Consider the following 22,761-nt stretch of genomic DNA (forward strand, 5'->3'; position numbering starts at 1 on the left):
TTACATGGATCTGGAAGGTTGTTCATATTTTAAAGAGAAAACATAATGACAAAATCCAGGCATTTGATTACCATTTTAAAGCAAGGATGACAATTGTAAGCAACAACAACAACATCAACAAAAAAATCTGAAACAGGTCCCAGTCAATTTAAAAGTTTATTTTTCCAAGATTAAGGACATGCCCATGACAGTCTCAGGAGGTCCTGACAATGTATGTTCAAGGTGGTCAGGCTACAGCTTGGTTTTATATATTTTGATGAAACATAAGACGTCAATCAATTCGTAGAAGATATTCATTGGTTCAGTCCAGATAAGTGGGACAACTCAAAGTGGGAGGGCTTACAGGTCACAGGTGGATTCAAAGATTTTCCAATTGGCAACTGGTTGAAAAAGTTTATCTAAATACCTGGAATCCATAGAAGAGAGTGTCTTGGTTAAGATAACAAGGTTTGGAGACCAAGGTACTTATTATGCAGATGAAGCCTCCAGGGAGCTGGCTTCAGCGAGAATAGTTTGTAAATGTTTCTTATCAGACTTAACAAGATTCCAGACTTATTTAATTCTCTCCTGGATCAGGGAAGAGACCTGGAAAAGGAAAGAGATTATCTACTGAAGGTGTATTTTCCCCACAAGAGACAACTTTGCAGGGTCATTTAAAAAATATGTCAAATAAATATATTTGAGGGTAAAATACTTTGATTTCTTTCAGGGTCTGTTATGATGTGATACTATACTAGCACCAGGCTTAAATTTGGTGACATTATTCAAGTCTTTAGCAATATCTGGCAAGTATTCCCAAGAAAGTGACCACAAACACTACAAATAAGGCCAAACTGTGAAGAGTACAAAAAATACCTGACTCTTCCATTCCCAGACATGGACATACATCTACAAGTATCAAGAGAGTCCAGGAAAACATGACCTTACTAAATGAACTAAATAAGGCAGTAGGGACGAATCCTGGAAAAATAGAGACGTGTTACCTTTCCGACAGGTAATTCAAAATAGATGTCCTGAGGAAACGCAAAGAAATTCAGGATAACACACAGAAGGAATTCAGAATTATATCAGATAAATTTAACAAAAAGATTAAATAATAAAGAATCAAGCAGAAATTCTGGAGATGAAAAATGCAGGTGGCATACTGAAGAATGCATCTGGATCCTTAACAGCAGAATGATCAAGCAGAAGAAAGATTAGTGAGCTTCAAGATAGGTATTTGAAAATCCACGGTCAGAGGAGATAAAAGAAAAAAAGAATAGAAAATAATGAAGCCATATGCAGGATCTAGAAAGTAGCATCAAAAGGGCAAATCTAAGAATACATAATACCTAATACATACATAATACCTATACATAATACATAATACAAAATACATAAAACCAAGCTGTAGCCTGACCACCTTGAAGATACGTTGTCAGGACCTCCTGAGACTGTCATGGGCATGTCTTTAACCTTGGAAAAATAAACTTCTAAATTGACTAGGACCTGTTTCAGATTTTTGTTTTGTTTTTTTGTTTTGTTTTTTGGTTTACAATTGTCATCTTTGCTTTAAAATGGTAATCAAATGTCAAATGCCTGGATTTTGTCATTATGTTTTCTCTTTAAAATATGAACAACCTTCCAGATCCATGTTTCTTATAATTACTATTTCTCCTAAAAATTTGCCTCAAAGAGGTGATAGAGAAAGAGATAGGGGTAGGAAGTTTATTGAAAAAGATAATAGCATAAAATTTCCTAAGCCCAAGGAAATATATTAATATTCAAGTACAAGAAGGTAATGGAACACTAAGCAGAATGAACCCAAGAAGACTACATCAAGTCATTTAATAGTCAAACTCCCAAAAATAAGGGATAAAAATAGGATACTAAAAGCAGCAAGAGAAAAGAAACAAAGAACATACAATGGAACTTCAATACACCTGGCAGCAGACTTTTCAGGGGAAACCTTACAGTACAGAAGAGAGTGCAATGACGTACTTAAAGTACTGAAGGGAAAAACTTATACCTCAGAACAATATACCTAAGGAAAACATCCTTAAAACGTGAAGGAGAAATAAAGATTTTCCCAGAGAAACAAAAGCTGAGAGATTTAATCAACACCAGACCTGTCCTACAAGCAATGCTAAAGGGAGTACTTCAATCAGAAAGACAAGAACTATTAATGAGCAAGGAGTAATTGCCTGAAAGTACAAAAGTCACTGGTTATAATACATACACAGAAAAACACAGAATATTGTAACACTGAAACTGTGATGTTTATACTACTCTTATACTAAGTACCATGACTAAATGGTAAACCAATAAAAAATAGTAACTACAACAACATTTCAAGACATGGACAGTACAATACAATATATATGGAAACAATGAAATGTTAAAAAGTGGGATATGATATTAAGGTGTAGAATTTGTGTTAGTGTTCTTTTTGCTTGTTTATTTTTGCAACAAACAAGCAAAACAAGCTGTTGTTATTAGCTAAAAAAAATAGTTATGATAGCATTTTCAAGCCTCAAGGTCATCTCAAACCAAAGCACAAACAAAGGATACATGAAATAAAAGGCAAGAAAATAAATTACATTGCAAGAAAAATCACATTTACAAAAAAAAGACAGGAAATAAAAAAGAGAAGACCACAGAACAATCAGACAACAAATAACCAAATGGAAAGAGTATTTACGTATCGATAATAGCATTGAATGTAAATAAATTAGACCCTCCAATCAAAACTCATAGAGTGGCTGAGTCGATCAAAAAGCAAGACCCATTAATTTCTGTTGCCTACAGAAAACACACCTCAACTATAAAGCTGAGTGAACTCATTTTTGACCAAGGTGCCAAAAACAAACAGTGGGAAAAAGACAGACTCTTCAATAAACAGTGCTGGGAACACTGGATATCTATATGCAGGAGAATGAAACTAGGCCCCTATTTCTAGCCATTACAAAAATCAAACCAAAATAATTTAAAGACTTAAATCTAAGACCTCAAACTATGAAACTACTATACTACAAGAAAGCTAGGGAAGATCCCCACAAGATTAGTCTTTGGAAAATGTTTTTGAGTAATACCCTACAAGCACAGATAACCGAAGCAAAAATGAACGAATGAGATTACATAAAGTTAAAAAGCTTCTGCACAGCAAAGGATACAATCAATAAAGTAAAGGAACAATTTGCAGACCGGGAGAAAATTTCTGCACACTACCCATTTGACAAGGGATTAATAACAAGAATATATCTGGAGCTCAAACAACTGTATAGGAAAAAAATCTAATAATCTGAGTTTTAAAATGGGCAACAGATTTGAATATACGTTTCTCAAAAGAAAACATACCAACGGTAAACAGACACATGAAAAGGTGCTCTACATCAAATATCAATGGAGAATTGCAAATAAAAAATACAATGAGATATCTTCTCACCCCAGTTAAAATAGCATATATCCAGAAGACAGTCAAAATGATTTAAAGACTTAAATCTAAGGCCTTGAACTATGAAACTATTACAAGAAAGCAAATACTGGCAAGGATGTGGAGAAAAGGGAATCCTCATATACTTTTGGTGGGAATGTAAATTAGTACAACTACTACGGAGAACAGTTTGAAGGTTCCTCAAAAAACGAAAAATAGAGCTATCATAAGATCCAGCAATCCCACTGCTAGGTATGTACTGAAAAGAAAGGAAGTCGGTATATTAAAGAGATAGCTGCACTCCTGTGTTTATTGCAGTACTATTCACAATAGCCAAGATATGGAAGCAACCTACTGTCAATCAACAGATGAACAGATAAAGAAATTGTGGTACATATGAACAATGTAGTACTCTTCAGACATAAGTAAAACGAGATTTTGTCATTGTCAACAACATGGATAGATGTGGATGCCATTATAATTAAACTAAGCCAAGCACAGAAAGGCAAATATTGCATGTTCTCACTTATTGGTGGAATCCAAAAATCGAAACAGTTGAACTCATGGACATTGAGAGTAGAAGGATGGTTAGCAGAGGCTTCGAAGGGTAGTAGGGTTTCGGGTAGAGGTGGGAATGGTGAGTGGGTACAAAAGCACATAGAAAAATTATAAGACCTACTATTTGATAGCACAACAGAGGAACTATAGTCAATAATAATTTAATTGTACATTTTAAAATAACTAAAAGCATATAATTGGATTGTTTATGACACAAATGATAAATTCTTGAGGATTTGGATACCCCATTTTCCATGTTGTCAATATTATGCATTTCATGCCTGTATCAAAACATCTCATGTACCCCATAAATATATAAATCTACTATGTACCCACAGAAATTAAAAATTAATAAAGAGTATCACAAGAGACAAACACAAGATATTTAGAGAACAGACGTATAATCCCTAATATAAGAATAAAGTCTAAGAAGAGAGAAAAAATTAAATAAACATATGAACATTAGGCACCAGTGTTCAAATAAGATAAGGAAATTGCTGGAAGCAAATAAAAGCCTTAATTGGCAAATTGAAGAACTTCACTGAGTTAAGAATTGATTAAAACACTCAAACAAATAGACTTTTGAATACTAGAATAATATGTCTCAATTTCAAGAATAAAGATGAAATCGTACAGCTCTTCAAACGGAGAAAAAAAAGAAATCAAACTAGCACCAGACTTGTCATCAGCAACACTGACAGAGGACAGAGTATGTCTAAGAAAACAATTGGAATAAGATGTACACACTGCTAAGAAAAAAACATTGTAACCAAAGAATCTTGTACTCAGCTGAGATTTCCACTCACCAATTGGGGTTATATATAGATATTTATAGTATTTTAATCATTCAGAAATATTTGTAGATCACTTTAGTGATTCAGAGAATATATCACATAAACAAATTTTTCGAGAAAAATACATGAGAAATTACTCTCATCCAAACTGGCCTGTGGGCACAATTGGGGCCAGCCATCTGCTTTTGTTAATAAACTTTTATTGGAACACAGCCACATCCATTTGTTTCCATATGGCTACTTTCACAATACAAGTGCATAGCTAAACAGTTGCAACAGAGGCCACATGGCCCACAAAATCTGAAATATTTAGTATCTGGCCCTATACAAAATGTTTTCTGACTCCTAGTCTAAACAAATGACAGACAAATTAAAAACAAGAATTATCAGGGTAGAAGAAGATGAAGCAAAGATGAAATTGTGATTATCAATTATATGAAAATAAGTATATTCCACCCACCAGAACCTTTTAGTTTATACATAATCTAAAATTTACATATATATGTATATATATATACACATTTATACACACATTCATATATATACACACACAATGTACATACACATCCATATACATGTGCTTATGCATTTGGTTCTAATTTCATTTCCAGTGTTTATCACTTTTCCCTCCTTTGCTGCAATTTCTATTTTAAGGGTCAATTCCTCCTTCAGTTATCTATACTGTCACATTTATCCTTGAGTAATAAGGAGGTAACACAACCACACACTTTTCTGTCTGTATATGAACAGCTGTCCAGTGAGCGACCACTGACAAACTTGACAGAAGTGACATAATTCACGACTGATTATTATGCACCACTTTGTATTTATGTAATGATTTGTAGACTGAAGGGTTATTAGTGAAGTTGTATTTTATGCAATTACTTTCAGTTAGTATATCATGGTGACTAATATTTAAACTATGTTGTTGGGGAACTAGAATTATTTAAATAAAACCATGATAACCAAAAATTGTGCATATCAGAACTGTGAAAATTATTAATTTGTGACTAAAATTATTAACCATATAAGCAAAATATAAATGTTGGAAGTAAGAATTGAAAGCATTTTGTAGATCTTAAAGATAGTATGTTCATAGGGTTCTAGTGGGTGGAAGAGAACCTTAATTTCATATAATTGAAAAATACGTGTTAGTTTATTCAGTTCAGGAAAGGAAAAATAACAATCACTGAGATGGAAAACCAAGGTTAAATTTTCAAACAATTTCAAACAATAAGATAGAAAGGGAAATAATTGGTTATTATTATTAGGTCAATTGGTGCATTTATTTTATAGCTATCTCTAGCTCACTTTCTTACCTTCTTCAGAGCCTTGCTCAAATGTCACTTTATCAATAAGGACTTCCCTGCAATTATATATAATTGAAACCCTAATGTCTTAGTTCAGGCTGTCATTACAAAATACTATACATTTCGTGGTTTATAAATAACTGAGATTTACTTCTCACAGTTCTGGAAACTGGGAGTTCAAGATCAGGATGCTAGCATGGGCGGGTTCTGATGAGGAGCCCCTTTTAAATTGCTGACTGCCAACTTCTTATAACATCACGTGGCAGGAAAGTGAGAGATCTTTCTGGGGTTCCTTTTCATAAGGGTACTGATCTCAATCACCAGGGCCCCACCCTCATGACCTAATGATATCCTAAAAAATCACTTCCTGATATCATCACCTCAGGGGTTAGGGTGGCAGCATGAATTTTTGTTGGGAAACAGATATTTAACACATAACACCTAATCCTCAGTATATTCATCTATCAGTTTTGGAAAACTACCACAGAATACTGTCTTGGTGATTAAACGAGCTAATATATACAAAATCTCAGCATAGTATCAGGCATATATTAAATTCCTAATAGAGTCAGTTCCCTCTAGGAATTTCTTTCTCACCCTTTTCTATGTGGCCATCATTTCAACACAGAGTTCACAGAATTCACAATATTTTTTTCTGTGAATGAGAAAAACACGTTAAGATGTCATTAATAAAATCTGTGCCAGGGCAATTTGCACTTTAGAATAGGAAGTTGGGGGAGAGAGCAATGCTTAGCCAAAATAACTGAATCTCTATTAGTGGAAGTCGATGTGTATTCATCTGTGAGTACGTGGAGACATCTTTGATTAAGTGTGCTCAACCCAGCCTCAAGCTTGCTATTCAAGCATCTACTCGTGATCCATGCTGCTTTTCTGTACGCCGTGTGCTGAGGTCCTATATATCAAAATGAGGTTTAGCCATATCGGAAGACAAGGAAATAAATATGTAATATCCTGTGTTGATTTCCACACAGCCAGAAGGAATTATGCATGAGTTCTGCATAGTAATGAAGTATTAGGAAGAGGGAGAACAGGCTGGGTGCGTAGGCTCAGTCCTGTAATCCCAGCAGTTTGGGAGGCTGAGGCGGGCCGATCACTTGAGGTCAGGAGTTCAGGCGCAGCCTGGCCAACATGGTAAAACAATGTCTCTACTAAAAACACAAAATTACCCGGGTGTGGTGGCAGGTGCCTGTAATCCCAGCTACTCAGGAGGCAGAGGCAGGAGAATCACTTGAAGCCAGGAGGCAGAGGATGCAGTGAGCTGAGATCGTGCCACTGCACTCCAGTCTGGGTGACACAGGGAGACTCCGTCTCAAAAAAAAAAAAAAAAAAAAAGAGAGGGAACAAATAGGAGAAAAAAAAAAAGACAAAGAAACACAGAGGCAAGGCAAGACACTGATAAATGTAGCTAATGAGAGAAATAAGTAGCAGTAAAGCCATTGGTCATAAATGTTACGAGGAAATGATTTGTTCATCACTTGAGACATAACTTGTCATATATTTCTTTGAAGAAATATGTGTTTAGTGAAATTCTTTGTAAGCATGCCAACTTATGCAATTTCTGTAATTTATTATGTTCTTTTAGATTTAAATCCCATTATATTTTAAAAATCTACCCCAAGAGCAGGGAAAAACCTCTCAATCACACATGTGTATTTTTAAGGCCAAGGTCTCCAAATCCCCTTTTAATCCCAGGGTCCATATGGAGTGAATTGGGTTCTAATTTTTAATAGTTCTCATTGGAAAGTGGGGTTTCCAAACCTGCCCTTTGTTCCCAGTGTCGGTCTTTACTTGTAAGTGTCATGGGAATAGCAAAAGTCACATCACCATATGTATCTTGTTATATTTTATCTGATAACCTCACATGAATAGCAATATGTATAGATTCATGTAAATGCATAGAAATTGGGCTAGAAGATGGATTAAAACTTAAATGGTTATTTTACATTTCATTTTGAATGCTTTTGTACTGTTAAAGCTATCTATAATGAGAATAATTACATATACTATTATTCCAATTCTTTTAAAATATAATCAGAATCATTAAATGTTTCAGAACTTATAAGAATATTTCATGAAAAAAGAATAAGGAGGGACCTCAGCAACCAGATATCAAAACTGGTAGGTCAGTGTACTGACAAAGGAAGAAACAAATAATCTATCCATGTTGCAGAACTTAGACTCCAAATTCCATATATATTTAGAAATAAACAACTTAATAAGTCTGATTATACAAATATTTAGGGGTAAAGGAGAATATAATAAATAGCATTCAAATAATTTGATATCCATTTAGGGGGAAAAAATACTTTGAAGAATACTAAAAGGAAATATACACACACATGGAAACACAGTGCTGTAGCTTTGTCATTTAAAAGCACACAATCCTGTGGAGAATGTACTATTATACAGGACAATTTCACAAATAAGAAAATGGAGCAACAGAAAAGTTAAATAATTTGCTCAAGGCCATACAGACAAGCAATGGGATACAAAAACTTTGAAACCAAGTCTAACTGAGTCTTCATCTCTGTATTACCTTTCCCCTCTAGAAGTATACAATGTGGTATCTGCCTTCAAATGGCTAACAATCTAGTTTGAAGAACCCACAACGATGTGCTAAGTATGAGAGGAGAGACATACACCGAGTATGGAATGATTCCTTTTACTTTAGCAAATCACAGGTGACCAGGCATTTATCAAGCAGACAAGGACTCTACAGGCATGCCAGAAAAAGAAAAAAAAAAAAAAAAAAACACGAAAACATTTCTGCATTATGGTTTTCCCTACAGACTGGAGCAAATAGGCAAATGCACCCCAAAATGTCTTAGGTTTTGCCAAGCTTTTCTTGTTGATAATCAAATATTAGTTGAAATGAAGTTCAATGGGAAGAAAACCTGTAAAGTCAAATTTTATGGATTATTTCCTGAGTTCTTTACAAGGCTTTGACTTTGGGGCAGTATGGAAAAAGTTTTCTCTGTTACATTCTATATTCTCTCATGAATGAGAGTAATAGAACCAGGTTTCTTGGTGTCTGCCTTACGTTCCATGCTATCTACTGGCTCAATATTCATGTTCAATGGGTGCATTAACGTAAAGTCTTTTCTAGCCTGCTAAGTTGGTGTATAGGATCCAGTAGCCGCATCAGATACAAGCCCACCATTTTTCTGGTAGCCACACCCCTAATCCGAAAAAGATTCATTGATGAAGAACTTTAATATTTCCAAATCTTTTCTATTTCCTTATGAGGATTTGGGTTATAATTATTCTACTGTTTTTTTTTTCCTACCTCAGTAAGATAATTTTTCCTCTGAAAACAAAGCACCTTCCAATTCTGGTTATTTGACCATTGATCTCTATTACATTTCTGTGGCTGAACCTAAAGTCTGGTTTTCTATAAACTAAAATAATGATCATGTAAGGAGGTGGTCTCTACAGGTTCAATTTAGAGAGCTGAAAAGAGAAAAAACAAATTTATACCAAGAGGAAAATGCCAATAAATATAAGACTAAGTGAGAGGGGAACAATTAAGACCTTACTAGGCTGTGGTGTGGTTGATTGGGGGCCAAATTAATCTAATAGGGGAGAGGATTTTCTTTTATTATTACAAATATTTTATTTTGAATAATTGCAGCTATGTTTCTAAGTGATATAGAACTTATTTTCCTCTTTATTAAGATCTGTCTTTGATTTGTTTATCCAGTTTTATAAAATTGAATTTGTATAAAATTAAATTTTTCTATATTTTGAAATTGCATAAGATTGGGGTTACTTTCTTTCTCTGATTATTTGGAAGAAAGCTGTTTTAGAATGTCTGTGTCTGCTGTTTCCTTTATGGGAAGATTCTTAATTATGGATTCTTTTTTTAATTTCTCTTTTTAAAAACTGACATATAATTAACATATCATAAAATTCACCTATTTAGAATGTACAATTTGGTGGTTTTTCATGTACTCAAAAAGTTATGTAACCATCACCATTATCTAATTCCAGAACATTTTCACCACCAAAGGAAACTCTGTACATATTAGTAGTCACTTTCCATTCCGGCATTTACTCCACCACTGCTCAGTCCCTAGCAACCGCTAATCTGCTTTCTAACTCTGTGGATTTGCCTAGTGTTGACATTTGAAATAAATGGAATTGTGTGATATATGGCCATTTGTGTTCGGTTTCTTTCACTTAGCATAACATTTTCAAAATTCACTCACGCTGTAAAATATACTAATACTTTAGTCTTTCTGACAATTAAACGATATTACATTGAATGCATACATGTGAGCTTTTTATACTTTATAGCATATGGATAATGCTGCTGTGAATACTTTTGTACAAGGTTTTATATGGGCGTATGCTTTCATTTCTCTTGGGTGTATGCCTAGGAGTGGAATTTCTAGATTATATGGTAGCTTTATGTTTAACTTTTTGAAGAATGGTCACACTGTTTTCTACAGCAGCTGTACCATTTTCCATTTCCACCTGCAATGTATGAGGCTTCTAGTTTTCTCACATGCAAACACTTCTGAAATTATGTTTTTGTTTGTTGTTTTGTTATAACCAGACACGTGGATATGAAATGGTATCCTAATTGTTGATTTGCTTTTCATGCTCCTAATGACTAATGATGTTAATTATCTTTTCCTTTTGTATATCTACTTGGAGAAATGTCTATTCAAATATTCTGCCTATTTTTATTTGGGTAGTCCTTTTATTATTGATTTCTAAGTGCTTTACATTTTAGATAGTAATAACTTATCACAGATATGATTTGCAAAAATTTCCACCAATTATGTGAGTCATCTTTTCACTCTCTTGACAGTATTATTGGAAGCAAAATGTTTTAAAATTTGATGAAGTCCCATGCAATATGTCTGTAGAACATAATTAATTCAAAGCCTTCATGCCTATGATCTTTGTGATATTCAGTCTGATTAGAATTTTTTTAAAGAAATTAAAAGGTGATAAATATTTTGAAATATCCCTAATCTGATCTAATAATTTTCTAAGAAGAACTGTACTCTCTGCTAAGAAAAAAAAAAAGAAGAAGAAAAAGAAAAAAGGAAAAAAAAAGCTATTGACTAGAGAACTCTTAAGATACCTATAGACGTTTAAAGGGTAGAGATATGATGCAAAACATTGTCATAAAGAAGAAATATTTAGAGTCACATGATGTGAGTGACACTGAACAAAACAGATTTAGCTAACATAATAACTAGTCAGTTCACAATTTGAATTTAAAAATGCATGTGAGTGGGTTTAATGTGCATGGGTTTCTAATGATTTTCTATATATAAGATTATTTCCCCTGAAATACAGATAGCGTTACATTTTTCTTTTCAATCTGGATGCTTCTTTTGCTTGCCTAACTGTCCTGGCTAAAACCACTAGTAAAATGTTGAATAGAAATGGCAAAGGTGGGTACTTGATCTTAGGGTGAAATCTTTCAGTCTTTGAACATGAAGAATGAAGTGAGCTGTGCATTTTGCATAGACGCACTTTGTTCCAACTGACAAAGTATGTTTTTCCATTCATAATAAGTTAATTATTTCACTGTAAGATGCTGTTGAATTTTAAAAATGTTTCCGCAGTTAGGGGAATGTGATTTTTTTCTATTAATATATTTTATTATATTGATTCATTTTTATGTGTTGAACCAGCATGCCTTTCTGTGATAAGTCCCATTTGCTCATGATAAATAATCTGTTTTATATGTTTGTTGGATTTCATTTGCCAATATTTTCTGACAAATTTTATGTCTATACAGATTAAAGATACTGGCAGAAACAACTGAGTTTCTGTGCTTATGATTTCTTTGGTTTTGGTATCAGGCTAATACTGACCTCATGGCTTCTTCTCCTATTTTTTGGAATAATTGGGAAGGATTAGTGTTAATTCTTAAAGACATTTAATAGAATTCACCAGTGAAACTATCTTTTTATAGTACTCAAAACCATAGCTCTTAAATATCTTCATTCCCTCCATCTTTGTGCTGTTATTGTCATATAACTGATCTTTTAAACTGTATAAACCTTAAAACCGATTTTTAAAATATATCTTTCCTAGATATGGGATTTTTGGTTGACATTTTCTGTTTGCTTTTATTCAAACACTTTGAATTAGTTATCCCACTGCCTCCTTCTGCTCTTTCTCTCTGCTGAAGAATCAAGTGTTAAAATTATCAAGGTTTCTTTGTACATAAAGAATAATTTTTCTCCAGCTACTTCAAAGATTTTCTCCTCGTTGTTGGATACTGGCACTTTTACTATAATATGTCTGTGTGTGGATCTTTTTATATTCATTCTACTTGGAGTATATTGAGCTTGTTAAGTGTGTAGAATAATGTTTGCCATTCAATCTGGATTCAATCTGGTAAGATTTTGTCATTACTTCCTCAAATATTCTCTCTCTCTCCTCTATCATGTCTTTTTTGAATTCTAATTTTAAATATGTTTGCATGTCTGATGGTATACCAAAACTTTCTGAGGCTCTATTTATTTATCTTCTTTTTTTTCTTTCTATTATATCTAATATATATAATTGAGTAATCTCAATTAACTATCTTCAAGTTTGTTGATTCCTTCTTTTCAAATTCTTCTATGCTCACTAGGAATATTGTTAGAGAAGAAAATGAACATTCTGTAAACTCCCCCAAGTTGCATGACACAAAGCTGAAGAATAAAATGACACGGTATGGATAAACTTCAATCTGAAAACTTCACATATCCCAATTTGACTCAGATATTTTTATTAATAGAATTGCATTTCCACAGTGTTTAACTCTTGATCTGTAGCTATTAGCTTATTTCAAAGACAATAGTATTTTTGATAGCATTAACATGACAATGTGAATAAATTAGCCTAACACCTAATTTGTTCTGTCCAGGTGGCTCTCATAATTAAGAACAAATTTCATGCCTTCCACCCAACTATATAGCTGTCATTCTGAGCCCTGTAGTAACCATATTAGTAAAGATTTGTACAATAAGATGGAAATATATATAACTCATAACAAAATAGTCATACAAAATTTAAAGCTGGAATATATATATAGTATGTACATATAATTATATGTATAGTATATACATATATATATATACATATATATATACACATATATATGTATATACTATACATATAATTATACACATATATATGTATAGTAATCATATTTGTAAAGATTCCTACAATAAGATGGAAAAATATATAACTCATAAAAAAGTCATACAAAATTTAAAGCTGGAATATATACATATATATATTCACACATTTTTATTGATGTGCCTTGAATCAAAATCTACTAGGTTAATATACCATGTTGAAATATCTGATCAAGCAAATGTAATAGGCATGTGCCATGTTTATTTGCTTCAAACATTAACTTGAAACTGTGTCTTTTTTTCCTTCCCTACGAACGCTTCCACTTGGATAAGGAAGAACAAAGAATGTAGGTTTTACATTTCTAGATTGAGAGAACATATCTGATTATGAGAATTAGAAACAGAGATAGAGAGATGTGAACTGAGAAGAGAAAATATATAAACCGAAAAGTAGGAAATACAGTATTTTTAAGATAAACAGAAGAAAAACTGCAATGCCTTTTAGCATTTTTTTTTCCTTGTCCTTCAAAAGAAGTGATGGCTGTAGAGTGAGAAGGAAAGACATGTGGTATTCCGGCGAAGTTTGAGGGATCAGAGGTATATATCCTTGTTGCTAATTTAATTAGTAATTAAATTAACTGTTACTAATTTATCTCATGGCTGTAATGTGTGAAAGAGTAGCCCTAAGAAACTATCTATTACGTTAAGGTATGGGGAAGTCAAGAGAAAGCTGAGGAAGTTATACACTTAATTTTCAGGGAAAAATCCTGCTTCCTCTCCAGTTCCTTAGAGAGCTCATTTTGAAATAAGCAGGCAGTAGTCTTTAGCTGGGAGTGTCAGCCCTCAAAACATCATAGAGATGTGAATAGGCCACTTGTTCGGCATTGAGAAGTAGAAAACAGCTGTGTCTTTAAAAGATCATCCATTAAAGGACATCCTCCAAGAGTTCTGTTTACTATCCACATATTACCCAGTGCCACTTAAAATATCCAGCCTACAGTGCTTTTGTGAAGAGAAATGACTGTAAGTTCATCATGACTGTGTAACAGAAACCTCTAGGTCCCAGCATGAATGTTCAATTTCTCTTCCTATCAGGTAAGATGAAGTATACCTGAAAGCGCCAAGACTAAATTTGCTGTTGTTGGTGAATTTGCAGGCAGATAAAGAAATTTAAAGCTAGTTTTATAAATAAAGAGATTCCATATATTAACTCCCAAGTTTTTTGGGCTGTTGCAACTGTGAATCATCATGTAGGTTACAGGTACACATACACATTTCAATATTTCTTCCAAAATTATTTAGTAGATTTTTTTTTTACTTTTACCACATGAGTTTCTAGGCATATATACTTCTATGCAATTACTTTATTCATTTACAGAGAAATTTGTGGCAGAAAATGTTGTGTACTTGAGGAGAGACACTTTAGTATTATGGAAAGAGTACGCTAGCAGATAAACCTGGCTTGGGATTATATCTAACCTTGTAATTTATTTGCTTGTAACTTGAGTAGGTATCCAATCCTGGTTACCTCTCTTTTCCTTTTCTTTCTTTTCTTTTTTCTTTCTTAACTGTTGAAAACAATAATAGCAACTTATTGCAAACAACGTCTGTGCTAACCATATATAAGACTGTTTAACTTGTGTCAATTCACTTAATCCCCACAGAAAATCTATAAAATTGGTGTTACTCAATTTTAAGATGAGAAAATAGGCTCAAAAAGTGAAGTAAATTGCCTAAAGTAAATGATTGCATTACACCTTAAGATCAAGTTTGCCTTATCCTGAAGTCCTTACTCTGAAGTACTTGACCTTTCTAAACATCAGTTAACTCATTGATAAAAAGGATATAGTTGCACTCCTCACAAGGCTTTCACACATATTAAATAAAAGAATGTATGAAAATATCAAGCACATAGAGAGTGTCAATAAATGTGTATTTCTTTTTACTATGAGTCTTAATCTATTTGAGCTGCTACAACAGAATACCACAGAGTTGGTGGCTTATAAACAGCACATTTATTTCTCACAAATCTACAGGCTGTGAAATTCACAATTAAAGTGCCTGATGGTTGGGCGCCTGGTGAGAGTGTACTTGCTGATTCATAGATAGCCTCTTCTTGCTGTGTCCTCACATAGTGAAACGGGAGAGGGAGCTCTCTGAGGTCTCCTTTATGAAGGCACTAATCTCATTCATGAAGACTCCTCCCTCATGACCTAATCATCTCCAAAAGGCTCCAACTCAAAGGTGAGGAATTTAACATGAGAATTTGGGAGAATCACAAACATTCAGATCATAGTACTATCCCCTTCCTATAGGAAATCAGTTAAATGAACATTTTGATTTGAGGGTTTTTTTTTTTTTTTTTTAATACAGGCAAACAAAAATGGAATTTTGAAAATCACAACAAAGTTAGCCAGGCATGGGGGCATATGCCTGTAATCCCAGCTACTAAGGAGGCTGAGGCAGGAGAATGGCTTGAACCCAGGAGGCGGAGGTTGTGGTGAGCCGAGATGGTGCCACTGCACTCCAGCCTGGGCAACAAGAGCAAAACTCCGTCTTAAAAAGAAAAAAAGAAAAAAAAATTGCAGAGGGTGATACAGCTCATAACAGGCATAAGAGCACTTTACTTCCCTAGAAACCCCTTATCTAACAAGTTCAACGCTCTGGAACACAGGAAAGAGCCAAAAGTTAGTAAATAAGCCTTATAAGAGTTACAGAATAATATTAAAATGTGCAGACATTTTTATATGGTCTTCTTCTACATGACATTAGTCAGTATCATTTTATTATATTTCTATTGTTTTACTTCTTTTTTAATTTTGTTGTTAAGTTTCAGGGTTTGAGTGCAGGTTTGCTTTATAGGGGAAAGTCATGTCATGGGGCTTTGTTGTATAGATTATTTAATCACCAAGTACGAAGCCTAGTAGCCATTGGTTATTTTTCCTGATCACCTCCCTCCTCCCACCTCCATCCTCTGTTAGGCCCCAGTGTCAGTTATTACCTCTATGTGTCCATGTGTTCTCATTATTTAGCTCCAACTTGTAAATGAGAACATGTGGTACTTGGTTTTCTGTTCCTGTGTTAGTTTGCTAGGGATAATGGCCTGCAGCTCAATCCATGTTCCTGCAAAGGACATGATCTCATTCTTCTTTTCTGGCTACATAGTATTCCATGGTGTATATGTATCACATTTTCTTTATTCAATCTCCCATTGATGGGCATTTAGGTTCTTTTTATGTCTTTGCCATTGCAAATAGTGCTGCAATGAACATATGCATGCATATGTCTGTATAATTGAACAATTTATATTCCTTTCACTAAATACCCAGTAATGGGATTCCCGGGTCAAAAAGTAGTTCTGTTTTTGGGTTTTGAGGAATTGCCACACTACTTTTCACAATGGTTGTACTAATTTACACTACTAACAACAGTGTTTAAGTGATTCCTTTTCTCCACAACCATGCTAGCACCTGTCATTGTTTGACTTTTTAGTAATAGTGATTCTGACTGGCTCGAGATGGTATCTCATTGTGGTTTTTCTTTGCATTTCTTTAATGATCAGTGATGTTGAGCTTTTTTTAAAAATATGTTCGTTGGCCACATATATGTCTTGTTTTGAAAAATATTTGTTTATATCCACTGTCCACTTTTTAAGAGGGTTGTATTAGTTGCTTTTTACACTGCTATAAACCATGACCAGAGACTGGGTAATTTATGAAGAAAAAAGTTTTAATTCCCACACAGTTCCAGAGGGCTTGGGAGGCCTCAGGAAACTTACAATCGGGTGGAAGGCAAAGGGGAAGCAAGGCACATCTAACATGGTGTCAGGAGAAAGAGACCACTAAGGGGGAAGCGCCACTTTTAAACCATCAGATCTTGTGAGAGCTCACTCACTATCATGAAAACAGCATGGCAGAAACCAACCTCATTATCCAATCACATCCTACCAGGTCCCTCCCTTGACATGGGGATTATAATTTGAGATGAGATTTGGGTGGGGACACAGAGCCAAATCGTATCAGGGGTTGTTTGTCCTTTCTCTTATAAATTTGTTTAAGTTCCTTACAGATGCTGAATATTAGACCATTCTATGGGATGTCTGTTTATTCTTTTGATAGTTTCTTTTGTTGTGCAGAAGCTCTTAAATTAAATCCCATTTGTTAATTTTTGCTTTTGTTGGATTGTTTTTGTTATCTTTGTCATGAAATCTTTGCCTATGTTCAGAATGGTATTACTTAAGTTGTCTTCGGGGTTTTTATAGTTTTGTGTTCTACGTTTAAGTCTTTGATCCAATGTGGGTTGATTTTTGTATATAGTGTAAGGAAGTGGTCCAGTTTCAATCTTCTGCATATGGCTAACCAGTTATCCCAGCACCATTTATTTAATAGAGTGTAATTTCCCCATTGCTTGTTTTTGTCAGCTTTGTAGAAGATCAGATGGTTGTAGGTATGCAGCCTTATATCTGGGCTCTCTGTTCGGTTTCACTGTTCTTTGTGTCTGTTTTTGTAGCGGTGTCATGCTCTTTTGGTTACTGGACTCCAGGAATATAGTGTGAAGTCAGGTAGTGCGCCGTCTCCAGATTTATTCTTTTTGCTTAGAAATTGCCTTCACTATTTGGACTCTTTTTTGGTTTCATATGAATTTAATTTCTTTTTCTAGTACTGTGGAGAATCTCAATGGTAGTTTAATAAAAATAGCATTGAATCTATAAATTGCTTTGTGAACTATGGCCATTATTACAATATTGATTCCTCCTATCCATGAGCATAGAATGTTTTTTCATGTGTTTGTGGCATCTCTGATTTCTTTGAGCAATGGTTTGTAGTTCTGATTGTAGCGATCTTTCACCTTCCTGATTAGCTGTACTCCTAGGTATTTTATTGTTTTTATGGCAGTTGTGAATGGAATTGTGTTCCTGATTTGGATCTCAGCTTGACTGTTGTTGGTGTATAAGAGTGCTAGTCATTTTTATAGGTTGATTTTCTCTCCTGAGACTTTGCTGAAGTTATCAGCAGAAGGAGCTTTTGGGCCAAGACTATGGGATTTTCTATATATAGAATAATGTTGTCTGAAAAGAGATATAGTTTGACTTAGTAGCTTCCTATTCAGATGCCTTTAAATTTTTTTTCTTTTACCTGATTACTCTGTGCAGGACTTCCAATACTATGTTGAATAGGAGTGGTGATCTTCATTTTTATCCATATTCTGATTTCTATTTCTGTCATTTCAGTCATCTCAGCCTGGTTCAGAACCTTTTTGGAGAAGTGGTGCTACTATTGGGAGGAAAGAAATAATGCTGGCTTTTTGAGTTTTCAGAGTTCTTATGCTGGTTCTCTCTCATCTCTGTAGGTTGATGTTCCTTAAATCCATGAAGTTGCTGTCCTTTGAATATTTTATGTCCATTTTATGATCTTGAGAATTTTGTTGTGATATAAGGTGTATTCAGTTGACTGGCTTCATTTCTGGAAGATTTTAGGCGGCTAAGACTCAGGACATAACCCTGTACTGCATGCTCTGACTCTGGGAAACTTGTATTGGCCTCCAACTTTTTTCTCTGGCTCCTTGAGTTTAGAAACCCACTGTGATGGGGATGCTGAAGAGCCATCAGACTTCTGGTCAAGCACTCCGATGGGTTGTGCTGGGCAAAGAATTTTGTAGGATGGTGGTAGCAGGATTGGTCCTTGTTCACACATGCCAGCAGCAGTGGCAGCATCACTGTGGCAGAGTGCACACTCATTGGCTGCAGCAGGGTGCTAGCAGATGCTGGAGTTCCTGTCTCTGCGCAGGTGTTCACAGCAGCAATGGAGGCAGTACAAATTCAACATGGTCAAACTCCATGTTTTGAAAAAACAATTTATAATAAGACTACTCAGTTTTTTTAATAAGTTACTAATATGGTTTGGATGTACCCCTGCCCAACTGCACCTTAAATTGCAATAATTCTGACATGGCAAGGGGGTGGGGGCAGGTGGAGATAATTGAATCATGGGGGCAGTTTCCCCCATACTGTATTCATGGTAGTAAATAAGTCTCACAAGATCTGATGGTTTTATAAATGGTAGTTCCCCTGCACAAACTCTCTTGCCTGCCTCCATGTAAGACATGACTTTGCTCCTTATGTGCCATCCACCATGATTGTGAGGGCTCCCCAGTCATGTGGAACAGTGGGTCAATTAAAGCTCTTTCCCTTATAAATTATCCAGTCTTGGCTGCATCTTTATCAGCAGTGTGAAAACAGACTAATACAGTAAATTGGTATGGGTAAAGTGGGATGCTGTTGTAAAGATACCCCAAAATGTGGAAGTGACTTTGGAACTGGGTAACAGGCAGAGATTGAAACAGTTTGGAGGGCTCAGAAGAAGGCAGGAAAATGTGGGAAAGTTTGGAACTACCTAAACACTTGTGGAATGGCTTTGGCCAAAATGCTGATAGTGATATGGACAATAAAGTCCAGGCTGAGGTGGTCTCGGATGGAAATGAAGAACTTTCTGGAAACTGGAGCAAAGATGACTCTTGCTATGTTTTAGCAAAGAGAATGGTGGCATTTTGCCCCTGCTCCAGATATTTATGGAAATTTGAACTTGAACGAAATAATTTAGGATATCTGGCAGAAGAAATTTCTAAGCAGAAAAGCATTGAAGAGGTGACTTGGGTACTGTTAAAAGCATTCAGTTTTATCTATTCACAAAGATGTGGTTTGGAATTGGAACTTATGTTTAAAAGGGAAGCAGAGCATAAAAGTTTAGAAAATTGGCAACCTGACAATGCAGTAGAAAAGAAAAACCCATTATCTGAAGACAAATTCAAGAGAGCTGCAGAAATTTGCATTAAGTAACTAGGAGCCAAACGTTAATTGCCAAGACAATGGAGAAAATATCTCCAGGGCACTCAGAGGTCTTCAAGGCCATCCCTCTAATCACAAGCTAGGAGGTATAGAAGGAAAAAAATGGTTTCGTGGGCTGAGCCCATGGCCTTGCTGCGTTGTGCAGTCTCAGGACTTGGCACCCTGTGTCCCAGCCATAACTAAAAGGGGCCAATGTAGAGCTCAGGCTGTTGCTTCAGAGGGTGCAAGGCCCATGTTTTGGCAGCTTACACTTGGTATTGGGCCTGTGGGTACACAGAAGTCAAGAATTGAGGTTTGGGAAGCTCTGCCTAGATTTCAGAGGACATATGGAAATGCCTATATGTCTAGGCAGAATTCTGCTGCAAAGGCAGAGCCCTCATTTAAACATCTCTGTTAGGGCAGTGCAGAAGGGAAATGTGGCAGGCAAGCCTCCACCCAGAGTCCCCACTGGAACACTACCTAGTGGAGCTGTGACAAGAGGGCCACTGTCCTCGAGACACCAGAATGGTAGATCCACCAAGAGCTTGTACTGTGCACCTGGAAAAGCCACAAAGACTCAATGTCAGCCAGTGAAAGCAGCCAGGAGGGGGGCTGTACCCTGCAAAGCCATAGGGGCATAACTTCCCAACACTATGGGAACTCACCTCTTGCATCAGCATGACCCAGATGTGAGAATTGGAGTCAAAGCGGATCATTTTGGAGCTTTAGGATTTGACTGCCCTGCTAGGTTTTAGACTTGCATTGGGCCTGTAGTTCCTTAGTTTTGGACAATTTCTCCCATTTGAAACAGGTGCATTCACCAAATGCATATACCCCCATTGTATCTAGGTGGTAACTAACTTGTTTTTTATTTTACAGGATCATAGGCAGAAGGGACATGCCTTGTCTCAGATGAGACTTTGGTACTGTGGACTTTTGAGTTAATCCTGAAATAGGTTAAGACTTTGGAGGACTGTTGGGAAGGCATGATTGGTTTTGAAATGTGAGGTCATGAGGTTTGGGAGGGGTCAGGAGCAGAATAATATGGTTTGACTGTGTCCCTACCCAAATCTCACCTTGAATTGTAATAATCTCCATGTATCAATGGTGGGCTAGGTGGAGATAACTGAATCATGTGGGTGGTTTCCCCCATACTGTTCTTATGGTAGTGAATAAGTCTTACAAGGTCTGATAGTTTTATAAATGGGAGTTCCCCTGCACAAGCTTTCTTGCCTGCTGCCATATAAGATGTGACTTTGCTCCTCATTCACCTTCGCCATGACTGTGAGGCCTCCCTAGCCATGTGGAACTGCAAGTCAATTAAACCTCTTTCCTTTATCAATTACTCAAGCTCAGACATGTCTTTTTTAGCAGAATGAGGACAGACTAATACAGTTACAAAATTTGAGGTAAGGGTTATCCATAAGATTAGTAGCAGACCCATCAATGACTTCGAGAGTTCTTATGTTTTGACTCATCTATTTAATAAGGCAAGAATAAATATTATAAAATTTATTTCTTAAAATTCTGTGAAGTAGTTAAAACAAATTATTGACACTTAATAGGGCAAGGTTAACTTATCTGCAAAATTTAGCTAATCACAAATACATATTTTCCAGGCATGTGATTCAGGGAATATTTTCAAGCTTCACTATGGAAAATCACTATGCTATTAATCTAACATTGTATTAAATCAACAATTTCTGGGGCTATATTTGACAGATCATTGGCATTGGCCAGGCAGGTATGACGTTAGATAAGTAAAGGAGATTGGAAACAGATTTTGAAAAGTGAATCTCAGACTGTCCTTTCCCTATAGTGTTGACTTTTACAGAGAGTTAGTTGGAAAATAAATGAGCTAATATCTGTCTTCAAACTACAGTCTGATATCAAGTCACTGTCTTCAACATTGCTCCTGCCTGTGTGATCAATGCCATTGTCTTAAATAAGTTCCTGACTTACCCTATCCAGAACTTGGCTAGATTACAAGGAGGGTTGGGCAATTCCATTTAGTTCCATCTGAATGGAGTCTTACGGCGGTGTAAGTTAGCCAGTTATAAACTTCTCTCAGGTTGGCTCTATTGTCAACCCAGTGCTCCAGAGGACAACAGACAAAAACATTAGATGTACCTACATACAGAGTTCTGCCCAATTAACTGGGGACTACAGGACTGGCAGAAATGCTTGTCTCAGTTTATCTATAGGATACCATTATTATCCCTTCAATCTTAATAACTAAATTATTATAACCTTATTTAAAAACATTTTGTCATTGTTACTCAGAGTTTTTCATTTACCTAAAATAGAATGTTTTGTAAATTTAAGGTTATATTTAAAATATCAACATGAAGGAAATTTTCATTTATAGCTTGCCTATAACAAACGCACACACTGTCAATTTAGAAATGTTATACTAACAGATATATCAACATATACAGCAATGAAAGAAAACTAAGAATTGAATACTTATCAGCGTTTAACAGATACAAAGAGGTTAGAAATATTCAAAAGTCTCATTTGTTAGCCGGGCGCGGTGGCTCAAGCCTGTAATCCCAGCACTTTGGGAGGCCGAGACGGGCGGATCACGAGGTCAGGAGATCAAGACCATCCTGGCTAACACGGTGAAACCCCGTCTCTACTAAAAAATACAAAAAACTAGCCAGGCGAGGTGGTGGGCGCCTGTAGTCCCAGCTACTCGGGAGGCTGAGGCAGGAGAATGGCGTAAACCCAGGAAGCAGAGCTTGCAGTG

Source organism: Theropithecus gelada, chromosome X, assembly GCF_003255815.1.
Source record: "Theropithecus gelada isolate Dixy chromosome X, Tgel_1.0, whole genome shotgun sequence".
Classification (NCBI taxonomy): Eukaryota; Metazoa; Chordata; class Mammalia; order Primates; family Cercopithecidae; genus Theropithecus; species Theropithecus gelada.